Source organism: Balaenoptera ricei, chromosome 7 (assembly GCF_028023285.1).
Source record: "Balaenoptera ricei isolate mBalRic1 chromosome 7, mBalRic1.hap2, whole genome shotgun sequence".
Lineage (NCBI taxonomy): Eukaryota > Metazoa > Chordata > Mammalia > Artiodactyla > Balaenopteridae > Balaenoptera > Balaenoptera ricei.
Genome location: NC_082645.1, coordinates 29,796,338 through 29,809,292, shown reverse-complemented (window position 1 = coordinate 29,809,292; position 12,955 = coordinate 29,796,338). Strand labels below are relative to the sequence as shown.

The 12,955-nt window shown below is 37.4% G+C and overlaps 1 long non-coding RNA gene across 1 annotated transcript in view; it reads left to right on the top strand.

The window, feature by feature from the left end:
- LOC132368925 (uncharacterized) overlaps positions 1–12,955 on the top strand; it is a 142,819-nt gene that overhangs the window by 89,348 nt on the left and 40,516 nt on the right. The window contains exon 2 of the long non-coding RNA XR_009504183.1: positions 6,213–6,304. This is a non-coding gene — a long non-coding RNA (uncharacterized LOC132368925). The remainder of the gene's footprint in view (positions 1–6,212; positions 6,305–12,955) is intronic.

Here is a 12,955-nt window from a genome sequence, read left to right as displayed (position 1 = left end):
TTCTATATTACATAATTATATTATATTTATATTGTATATAATTTATATATGATCCAAATATAATTTTAATATAATATATGATATAATAATTATATAAATTACAATTAAACAATATAAAATATAATGTATTGTATAAGTTATAGTTTATATAATAAATATAAATATGATCATAAATCTTCTGTCAGGCATTTTTGTTAATTGTTGATGTTGGTTTGAAAATTTATGTAAATTATATATAATTTATGTCATATATATTTTATATTTTAAAATTGACTCATTAAATGTATATAATTTAATACGATATATTTATATAATATATACTTTATACATTTATATGTGATATGTAATTATAATCATAATATTTATACTGTGGACAAAGAATGTTTCAAAGGATGTTGTGGCCATAAAACCATCAGCCACTTCAGCCACCCCCAGTGGTGCACCCTGAGGGGAATTCAGGAAGGAGAAAAACAAGATATTGGCCTTAGATAGTTAAGGTGCATCTCAAAGGAATGATTTCAATAAGCCCAGACTCTTGCATCTTCCCATATATAGAAAAGCAGTAAAATCGTTAAGATGTCAGTTTTTGTGATTAGCAGTAATCTTTTGATGTTAGACTACATTTGTTTGTTTTTTTTCCAGCAAAAACTCCTCTATATCCCAGCTCCTCCCTTACCTCTTTGGAACAGTCCCTCAGAGGTATCTGAGAGACTTCCTTCCTGGACTATAATCCCCAGTAATGCCCTGAATAAAACATAATTCTCAATTTTTAGGTTGTGCATTTGTTTTGAGTCAACAATATATAATTATTTACATATTATATACTATTTTATATTTATATTACTGGTGCTAGAATCTTGGCTCTCTGTGCATCGATGTCAAATAGAAATACGGAGACAGAGTTATGGAGGAGAAAGAAAGAGTGGCTTTATTTCTTTGCCAGACAGAGAGGGAACACAGCAGGCTAGCACCTCAAGAACTGTACCCCCTCACTGGGGAATAGGGAGAGGTTATATAGGCAGGGGTAGTGGTCAGAGGTATGTGATAAGGATCAGGGCAGTAACAGTCTTGTATTCTTCTTTCTTCTGCAAAGTTTCAAGAGGGTGGGGTTGCTGACAGGATTAGGGTGTGTGCAGGGTCTCAGGTGGTCGGGTTTCCTAATCTTGATGAGCTTCTCTGGTCCCTTTAATCTTGCCTCAGGTGGTTTCCTGGCTGCTCCTCCCTTGATTAGCAATTGTTCAAATCTGCCCTTTGGAACTCAGGGAAGGTCATGGAGGCTGGAGTCTTGCCTGAAAGAAATGGGGGACAATAAAAACCTCCATGTCCAGGAGCCCCACAGGGCCCTGCTCGGCATAATTATTTTATGATTTATATTGTTATATATTTAGATATAATTTATCTATGATAAATATAAATATAATCATAAATCTTACGTCAGGCATTTTTTTGGGGGGGGTTAGAATATTCAAGCCTGAAAGGGGAAAATAGTCGGGGGAAGAGTTGAGTGAAGCTAGATTATATTCCAGACCTGAAACTCTATGACCCTTTATGGATGGTTAAAAGATTACTAGCTAAGGAAGGAATATCATTTTTGTCAAAGGTCTTAAAAGTCCTTCTGAGTTTGTTTAATCATCACTGCTTCATTTGCACTAGCTTTTTCTTTGTTTTGTTTGTTAGTCCCTTTAGGAAACTATATTTACATGCTAGATGAAATAGTCAGATTATGCTAGAAGTGAGTGCTAAGGTACAGTTCTTACTCTGATACCAGTTCAGCTTCTGATGTCAGATGGGAACCAGGAAGGACAGGAATAAGGAGGAGGTCCAAAATTGGGTGGTCTCCTATTTAGGGGTTCTTTGAGCATAATGGGTCAGTATGATAAATGAAGGTCCTGGGGAAACAGGAGAGTTAAGAAAGGATTACCAATTGTAAAAAGAATCCAGACTAACCCTTTGATAGTTCTGCCTGGGGCAGTTCCTGTTCTCAGTAACTTATCCAGTTGAGTATTAGGTAACACCCTTAAACTTGAGGTTACACATTGTTTTCAAAATATAATTAAGAGCTTTTTAAAGGATTTCTGAAGATTTCACTCTAAAATTTTTGGATAAATTCCACTCAATTAATATTTAACTTATTTACTTAGAACAAAGGGAGAAAAATAAAGCCAATTTTTCTTTTTTAAATAAATTTATTTATTTATTTATTTATTTTGGCTGCATTCGGTCTTCATTGCTGTGCGCGCAGGCTTTCTCTAGTTGCAGCGAGCGGGGGCTACTCTTCATTGCAGTGCGCCGGCTTCTCATTGCGGTGGCTTCTCTTGTTGCGGAGCATGGGCTTTAGGCGCGGTCTTCAGTAGTTGCAGCACGTGGGCTCAGTAGTTGTGGCCCACAGGCTCTAGAGAGCAGGCTCAGTAGCTGTGGTGCACGGGCTTAGTTGCTCCGTGGCACGTGGGATCTTCCCGGACCAGGGATTGAATCCCCTGCATTGGCAGGCGGATTCTTAACCACTGCGCCACCAGGGAAGTCCCACCTACGATTCTTTTTGATATGTGCTTCTTTCCTCAAAGTTAATTTTGGATGCTTTAATCCAATCAGATTTTCATCAGGGAGCCACACCCTAAACCTATTCTCCCTCTGCCTTATGTCCAACCAAAAGGATTTTTGTTTGCTGTCTTAATTGATTCAGAAGTTTGAAAATGAGGTAACATTGCTTTATAACATGTTTCATGTGTACAACATTATATTTTGACTTCTGTACACATTACAGTGTGCTCACCACCAAAAGTCTAGTTTCCATCTGTCCTCACACAATTGATCCCCTTTACCCATCCCCAGTAACCACTACTCTGTTCTCTGTAGCTACCTGTTTGTTACTGTTTGGTTTATTTATTTTGTGTTATTTTGTTTGTTTGTTTGTCTTGCCCTGGATTTGCAAATGTAAAAGTATTATCTGCAATAAGTCAGGTTATACTCCATCACTTCAGTAATATGACTTCTATTTGTAGTCTTCATATACATTCTCTCCTTGGGGGTGTGTGTGTGTGTGTGCGTGCACGCATGTGTGTGTGTGTGTGTGTGTGCGTGTGTGTGTATGTTAGGAATACGTAGGATGCTCTAAAGTGTGGGACCTAGGGGGAGGCCTGGACTCTTTGGGGAGGAGAGTGTGAAATAGTAAGGTCCTTCGTAACATTGGTGCCCATTTTGAAGGCATTGGGTGGTGGGCCTTTTAGGTGTGACTTTGTGGGGTTTTAGAATGTTAGGGGTAATTAATTGGCCAGAACCATCACTAATGTCTTTAAATTTCAAAAGAAGTATGGCAAGTGCTATAGACTGCATGCCTCCTAAATTCATTTGTTGAAACCTAATCCCCAGTGTCAGGCTGTTTGGAGGTGGAGCCTTTGGGAGGTGATTAGAGCATGAGGGCAGAGCCCTTGTGAATGGGATTAGTGCCCTTATAAAGAAGCCCTAGAGAACTCCCTCACCTGTTCTGCCTTGTGAGCACAAGGGCTGTCTGTGAACCAGGAAGCAGGTTCTCACCAGACACTGATGTGCTGGTGCCTTGAATCTTGGGCTTCCCAGCCTCCAGAACTATGAGAAATAAATGTCTGTTGTTTATAATCCACCCAGTCTGTGGTATTTTGTTATAGCAGCCCGAATGGACTGAGATAGCAGGTCTAAGGAATCCTCTTTCCTTACCTAGTAGCCATTCCTCCTCTAATCCGTCCCCCCCACACCTAACCCTGCACACTGCTCCTTGCCTTGTCGTGGCTTCTTTTATCCTTCAAGGTTGTGACCAATGTCTATTCAAGTTTAAATCTAAGTTCTGAGTAAAAACGCTGAAACCCAGAAGACCTAACAAAAGGTTTGTTCTAGGCTTCAAGTCCTAGGAATTATTTTGAGTTCATTCTTTTGATGGAACCATAACCCACTTAGCTGGATTTTAAGCATCACCTATTTTTCCAACTAAGTTTCTAATGTTAATGATATTTCCAGAACACCCCAGCTCACATACAGCAAAGGATTAAAAAAAAAAAAAGAAGAGGAACACTTCCACATTGCAAGATGGTGACATGGACCCCTGCTTAATCAAATTCCCAGCTAGGGACTTCCCTGGTGGCGCAGTGGTTAAGAATACACCTGCCAATGCAGGGGACACAGGTTTAAGCCCTGGTCTGGGAAGATCCCACATGCCGTGGAGCAACTAAGCCCGTGTGCCACAACTACTGAGCCTGTGTGCCACAACTACTGAAGCCCACGCACCTAGAGCCCGTGCTGCACAACAAGAGAAGCCACTGCAATGAGAAGCACACACACTGCAATGAAGAGTAGCCCCTGCTCGCCGCAACTAGAGAAAGCCTGTGTGCAGCAATGAAGACCCGACACAGCCAAAAATAAATAAATAAATAAATTTATTTAAAAAAAAATTCCCAGCTAATTATAAATACCAAGGTCATCTGAACAAATTATTTGCCTTTGCATACCGAAACTCTGGTTTAAATTCCCAAGCCTCCATAACTTTAAAATCAATAAACATTTATTATTGTTCCTATTTGTACCTCTGAATAAATCACTGTGTAATTTTACCTCTTAATTCTCAAAGGTATAATATAAAAATATTGATTTTAATAGGTTTTTGTGCTACTAAAACGATATGTAATTTATACATACACGACCCTTTAGCACGATGCCTAAGGCATTGATATCACGGCTGCAAGTAATGCTTGAAAACTTTTCTTTTTAAAAATCTTTTATTGAAGTACAACAGTCATACAGAAATGTGCACACAGATTATAAGTTTACAACTTGATGGATTTGTGCCAAGTGAACACATCTGTATATTCAGTCTCTGGATTAAGAAATAATAGAATATACCAGCCCCCTGGAAGCTTCCCTCTTCTCTCCCAGTCAGTATCCCCTGAAAAAAATAACCACAATTTGTTTTCTAACACCATCAATTAATTTGGCCTGGGATTGAACTTTACATAAGTTGAATCCTGCAATCGGAAAATTTCTGTGCCTGCTTTTAAATAAAAATGAACAAGAAAACCGTCAACATCATCTTTAAGCAACTCATTCACATTTTTGCATTTAGTAATAATTTTTTCATTGCTGTGTCATATGCCTTTGTATGAATGTCACAATGACTTTATTCGTTTTCTGTTGATGAACATTTGTTTCCAGGTTTTAGCTTTTATGAATAGTGGTTATGAACATTCTTAGGCATGACTTTTGATGATGCATGCATGACACATGCATGCTTTCATAACTGTGAATTGCTGCTAGGTCAGAGTGTGCCTGTGTCCAGCTTTAGCTGATACAGCCAAACTCTTTTCTAAGTCAGTATCAGTTTATACTTCTAGTAGCATCTTGTTTACTACCTTAAGCACTTCGTCAGCACTTGATTTTTGCCATCTTTGTAGGTTTAGCCATTCTGGTGTACATGGTCAAGTCTTCTTCTCATTTTTTCTATTAGGATGTTTGTCTTTTTTTTTGGCTGTGCTGTGTGGCATGCAGGATCTTAGTTCCCTGACCAGGGATTGAACCTGTGCCCCCAGCAGTGGAAGCGTAGAGTCTTAACCACTGGACCGCCAGGGAAGTCCCAGGATGTTTGTCTTTTTAAAAAAATTGATTTGTATGTTTTTTTAAAACTGTCTAGGTTTGAGTCTTTTATATATCTTACAAATATTTTCTCCAACTCTATGTCTTACCTTTTCTCTCTTTTAATGATTTTTTTGATGAACAGAAATTCTTAATTTTAATACACTGTAATATATCCACTTTTCCTTTACTAGTGGTTTTTTTGTTGTATCCTGTTTAAGACATCTTTGCCTGACCCAAGGTGACGACGATATTCTCTAATATTTTCTTTTAGGTGTGAGATAGCTTTACTTCTTAAAAATAATTTTCTTACTAAGTACAGTAAAAGAATACAGTTAACTGTCATTGCTATCTTTCATTTCTGTCCTTCTTAAACAGTTGAAATTAACTTACGTATTTGCATTGTTATGCAATGCAATGTTTCTTGAAATGCTGCCTACACGAGAACAGGGAAGCTGATCTCAAGTAGCTTCACATCTAAGAGGGAGACAATATGTGTAAGTAAATGACTAGGTAAAGATAGAAAGGGATAAAAGGAATGAAAGATACAGATAAGAAAGCATGGGATATATATATATCCCATGGGATAGTAATATATACATATTCTTTTTTTTTAGGTGGGTGGCAAGGAAGACTGTATGGAAGAGACGGCATTTAAACCAAACATGGCAGTATGGATGGAATTTGGACATGATGAGATAGAGCAAAGGTATTTCAGAGAGCAAGCACAGAATGAACAAATGACTAGAATTAAAAAGATGTGGTTTATTTGTATATATGTGAAAAGGTAGGGGTAATTTAACCAGATAGTTTATATAAACTATGACTAAAAAAATTACTGACCTTGACTATTAAAAAGCAAATATAACAGAAACCATACATGTAAATGCATGTCATGTCTTACAAAGTAGTTGTATTAATTAGCACATTAAAGTTATATTAACAGAAACCAAATCTAGCCAGTTTAAGCTCAAAGAGAAATAGGGTTAAGTGGGCATTTCATGGAATCTAAGGGTAGGGGAGCAGCTAAGCTTTGGGAACCAGTAGGAGCTAAAGGCTAGAGCACCATAGTAACCCAGGTAATTTTTTCTCTCCTGATTTATCAGTTCGGCCTCTCAGATTTTGTCCTCTTGCTGAAGAATGGTGTCTTGGTTGGCTCAGACTGCTACAACAAATATACCATAGACTGGGTGGCTTATAAACAACAGAAGTTTATTTCTCACAGTTCTGGAGGCTGGATTCCAGATATGGCTGCTGGCATGGTTGAGTTCTGATGAGGACCCTCTTTCGGTTTTAGACTGCTGACTTCTCATTGTGTCCTCACTTGGCAGAAAGAGAAATGAGAAAGCTCTCTGGGGTGTTTTTTTTTATAAGGACACTAATCTCATTCATGAGGGCTAAACCCTTATGATCTAATTACCTCCCAAAGGCTCCACCTCCTAATATCATCACATAGTGTATTGGGTTAGGATTTCAACATGTGAATTTGTGGGGGGGGAACAAACATTCTGTCCATAATAAATGACTTCCCTGCTTCGCAGGACAGATATTAGAAAATAGATTCTAAGAGGTCTGAAGTAGATCTCCTCCATTCAAGAAATCAGACAGAAGTACCTGGAATCTCAATTTCCCTAAAGAAGGGCTGATTGGCTCAGTTTAGGTCAAATGCCCATTCCTGGTTCAATCAGTTATGACCAGGCAGGGCATAGGAGGCATGTGGTAGGAAGCATCGCATTGGCTACTGTGATTCCCTGGAGTCTTCCCATTATAACTAAAGGGATTTGAGGCTGGGGAGGGAGTTCACAGAAAAGTGGAAAGTGGATTGTTTAATTAGTTCGGGAGGTGTCGCCCCAGAAGGCTGTGGTGATAGCTAGCAAGAGGGTAGAATATTGAGGATGATTTATTGAGCATGTATAGCAGGCCAAGTCCTTGTTTTGTTTTTTAACTTTTCTATTTTGCAGTGATTATAGATTTACAGAATAGTTGTACAGATAGTACACAGAACTCCTGAATAATGTTCATCCAGCTTCTCCTAATAGTAACATCTTACATAACCATGGCACATTTACTAAAACTAAGAATGAACATTGTACACTATTATCTAAACTGTAGACTTTACTCAGATTTCACCAGTGTTCCACTAATGTCCTTTTTGTGTTCTAGGATCCAATCCAGATACTAGACATTGCACTTAGTCATCACGTTGTCATAGTCTTTTCCAACCGATGACAGATTCTTAGTCTTCACTTATTCTTTGTTATCTTGACACTTTTAAAGTGTACTGGTCAGGTATTTTTAGAATATCCTTCAATTTGGGTTTAATATGATGTTTTCTCATGATTAGATTGGGGTTATGGGTGGGAAGAATACTACAGAGCTGATATGTCCTTTTTTTTCACGTCATGTCATGTTATCAAGGGTGCATGATATCAGCATAACTTACAACTGGGGTGTAAACCTTAATCACTTGGTTAAGGCGGTGTCTGCTAGGTTTCTTCACTGAAAAGTTACTATACATTTGTAAACAAATGTTAAAATCACCCTTGTAATTCATAAATATTTGGGGGGCAATACTTTGAGGGTAAGGAAATATCCGCTTACTCCATAAAGTTTCCCCCATCAGTTTGAGCATTCATCTACAGATCTTGCCTGCAGCAGGTGTTGCTGTGTCTAATGGTGATGTTATATTCCCCTCATTCCTTCTCTATTTATCCGTTGGAATTCTTTTGTAAAGAACATTTCTTCTCCCGAATTTATTTATGGATTCAATCATTTGTGTAAATCATTTTGGGCTCATGGATATTTACTTTATTTTGGGGGGTCATAATCTAATACTAACTTTTTTGTTGTGCTGTTCCAGCTCTGGCCATTTAGAGCTCTTTCAGGTTGGCTTTCATGTCCTTTTGCCATGTAGTCATCCTTTAGTATTTTTTTAAAAAGCACTTTCAGATGGTCAGATTTATCTGTATTTTCCCTGCTCCCATTCTAGTATCTTCCATTTCTTCAGGGAATCTTAGTTCCTTTTATTGGAAAATGGTATTTAGAAACTCAGATCTGAACGTTAGGTGTGCTGATGGCTACTAGGAAATATCTGTATGTATGTTAAACTATGTATACACATATTTCTATAGTTATTCTCATATCTATCTGCAAATATATTAAAATAAACATGCATTCATACTGATATCTCTGACTCCAGTCCAGTAACACAAGATTAGTTTTGCCTTTCCCTCTTACGTATTTGTAATTTCATTCTCCAACAGTGAGGAAAGCCCCACCAGGTGCTTTTTCTGTGATGTTGTATTAAATTGCTCAGCTATGCTATGAGGGTTATCTCAATCTGCAGACAAGTGATTGTCTGCAGGCACAAAGAAAGCAGATGGTGGAGCCAGTGGATTCAAAGTTATCTAAGTGTCATGCTTATGCATTGACTTATGGTTAAGGCTATATGCTTAATATGATAAAACTATCCTTGCACAAAGTACTTTTAAAGCTAGTCTTTTTTTAATATAGCAGCTTTTTTGAGATAAAATTCAAATCCTATAAAATTCACCAATTTAAACTGTACAATTCATTGCTTTTTAGTATATTCACAAAATTGTGCAACCATCAACACTATCTAATTTTAGAACATTTTCATCACTCTCCCTCCAAAAAAATCCATAGCCATTCACACTAACTGTCCATTATGCCTTAACCTCCAGGCCATGGCAAACACTAATCTACTTTTTGCCTCTATAGATTTACCATTTGGGGACATTTCAAATAATGGAATCATACACTATGTGGTCTTTTGTGACTGGCTTTTTAACTTAGCATAACGTTTTCAAGGTTCATACACATCATAGCAAGTGTCAGTACTTAATTTCTTTTTTTAAAATGTATTTTCTATTTTTAGGTTCACAGAAAAGTTGAATAGAAACTACAGAGAATTCTCATATGCCTCCTGCTCCAACATGCACAGCCTCTGTCACTATCAACATCCTACATCAGAGTGTTACATTTGTTACAATTTATGAACCTACATTGACATCATTATCATCCAAAGTCTATAGTTTACATTTGGGTTCACTCTTGGTGCTGTATACTTTACAGGTTTTGACAAATATATAATGACATGTATCCACCATTATAGTATTATACAGAATATTTTTACTGCCCTAAAAATCCTCTGTGCTCTGCCTATTCACCCCTCATTCCCCCAGATCTTGGCAACCACTGATCTTTTTACTGTCTCCATAGTTTTATCTTTTCCAGAATGTCTTATAGTTGGAATTAGGTAACATGAAGCCTTCTCAGATTGGTTTCTTTCATTCAGTAGTGTGCATTTGAGTTTCCTCCATATGTTTTCATGGCCTGATAGCTTATTGCTTTTTTGTGCTGAATAATATTTCATGTCTGGATGTACCACTCACCTACTGAAGGACATTCTGGTTGCTTTCAAGCTTTATCAATTAAGAATGAAGCTGCCATAGAGCACCTAAATACATAAAGCAAATATTAGTGAACATAAGGGGAGAAATTGACAATAATGCAATAATAGTAGGGGACTTTAACCTCCCACTTACATCAATGAACACATAATCCAGACATAAAATCAATAAGGAAACAGTGGCCTTAATGACATATTAGACCAGTTGGACAATAGATGTCTACAGGAATTCTATCCAAAAAGAGCAGAATATACATTCTTTTCAAGTGTACATAGAAAGTTCTCCAGGATAGATCACATTATGGGCCACAAAACAAGTCTCAACAGATTTAAGAGGGTAGAAATTATAGTAAGCATTTTTTCTAACCACAAGGGTATGAAACCAGAAATCAATTACAGGAAGAAAAAGTGGGAAAAACACAAACACGTGGAGACTAAACAACACACTACTAAAAAACCAATGGATCAATGAAGAAACAAAAGAGGAAATCAGAAAGAACCTTGAGACAAATGAAAATAAAAACACAACTTTCCAAAATCTATGGAACACGGCAAAAGCAGTTCTATGAGGGAAGTTTATAGTGATACAGGCCTCCCTCAAAAAACAGAAAATATCTCAAATAAGCAACCTAACCCACCATTTAAAGGAATTAGAAAAAGAACAACCAAAGCCCAAAGTCAGCAGAAGAAAGGAAATAATAAAGATCAGAGAGGAAATAAAATAGAGAACAACGACAACAAAAAACCCAATAGAGGGACTTCCCTGGCAGTCCAGAGGTTGAGACTTCATGCTTCCATGTCAGGGGGCGCAGGTTTGATCCCTGGTCAGGGAACTAAGATCCCACGTGCCTCATGGTGTGGCCAAAGGAAAAAAAAAAAAAGAAAAGAAAAAAAAAACCAATAGAAAAGATCAATGAAACCAAGAGCTGGGTTTTTTATTATTATTATTATTGTTATTGTTATTATTATTTTATAGTTGATTTACAATGTGTTAATTTCTGCTGTACAGCAAAGTGATTCAGTTATACATATATATACATTCTTTTTCATATTCTTTTCCATTATGGTTTATCACAGGATATTGGATATAGTTCCCTGTGGTATAGAGTAGGACCTTGTTCTGTATCCATTCTGTACATTATAGGTTGCATCTGCTAATCCCAAACTCCCAATCCATCCCTCCCCCACCCCCCTTCCCCTTGGCAACCACAAGTCTATTCTCTGTGTCTGTGAGTCTGTTTCTGTTTCACAGATAAGTTCATTTGTGTCATATTTTAGATTCCACATATAAGTGATATCATATGGTATTTGTCTTTTTCTCTCTGACTTATTCACTTAGTATGATAATCTCTAGGTCCATTCACGTTGCTGAAAATGGCATTATTTCATTCTTTTCTATGGCTGAGTAGTATTCCATTGTATATATATATACCACATCTTCTTTATCAGTTCATTTGTTGGTGGACATTTAGGTTGTTTCCATGTTTTGGCTGTTGTGAATAGTGCTACTATGAACATAGGGGTGCATGTATCTTTTTGAATTATAGTTTTGTCCAGATATATGCTCAGGAGTGGGATTGCTGGATCATATGGCAACTCTATTTTTAGTTTTTTGAGGAACTTCCATACTGTTTTCATAGTGGCTGCACCAACTTACATTTCCACTGACAATGTAGGAGGGTTCCCTTTTCTCCCCATCCTCTAAGAGCAGGTTTTTTGAAAAGATAAACAAAACTGATAAGCTGTTAGCTAGGCTCATTAAGAAAAAAGTGAAAGGACCCAATAAACAAAATAAAGAGGAGAAATTATAACCAATATTACAGGGATTCAAAAAACCATACGAGAAAACTACAGACAGTTATATGCCAACAAATTGGACAACCTAGAAGAAACAGATAAATTTCTAGAAACATACAATCTTCTATGACTGAATCAAAAAGAAATAGACAACCTGAACAGACTGATCACTAGTAGTGAAATTGAATTAGTAATCAAAAACTCCCAGCAAACAAAAGTCCAGGACCCAACTGCTTCACAGGGGAATTCTAACAAACATATAAAGAAGACCTAATACTTATCCTTCTCAAACTGTTCCAAAAAGCTAATGTGGAGGGAACACTCACAAATTCATTTCACAAGGCCACCATTACCCTGATACTAAAAGCAGACAAAGACCTACATAAAAAGAGAATTACAAGCCAATATCGCTGATGAACATAGATCAAAGCAGGGTAGTAGCTCACATGGAACATCCACCAAGATACCACATTCTGGGCCTTAAAACACATAGAAATCATGCAATGTCTGCCAGTACCATACTGCTTTGATTACTGTAGCTTTGTAGGAGAGTGTGAAGTCAGGGAGCATGATACCTCCAGCTTTGTTCTTCTTTCTCAAGATTGCTTTGGCTGTTGGGAGTCTTTTGTGTTTCTATATAAATTTTAGAATTGTTTGCAAGGAATACAACAATGACAAAGAGAGCCAGAATTCTGCCTTCATGGAGCATATACACTAATGGAAGAGACCACTATGTAAACAAGGAAATAAAAATAATTTTGGGGAGTGTTAAGTGCTCAGAAGAAAATCATAGAGCAGTGTAGGGGCATAGGGGATGGTGAGGCCTGGGAACTCAGTTTCAGGTAGGGTGGTCAGCAAAGTACTCTCTGAGAGAGATATTAAGCATTGAGATTGAAAGAGGGAAGGAATGCCCTCAGGAAGAGTTGGGGAAAGACAAGTCCATATAGAAATGCCCAAGTGGATCGACCTTGACTTTCCTGAGATGCCATTAGAAAGTTGAAGCTGCTAGAGAATAGAGAACAAGAGGAAGAGCTGTGGGGAGATGGTGTCAGAGAGGTGATTAGTATCTGTAATTACTTGGGGGGTTTCACCTAAATTTTATACATTCTCACAGTAATCTATATGAATAAC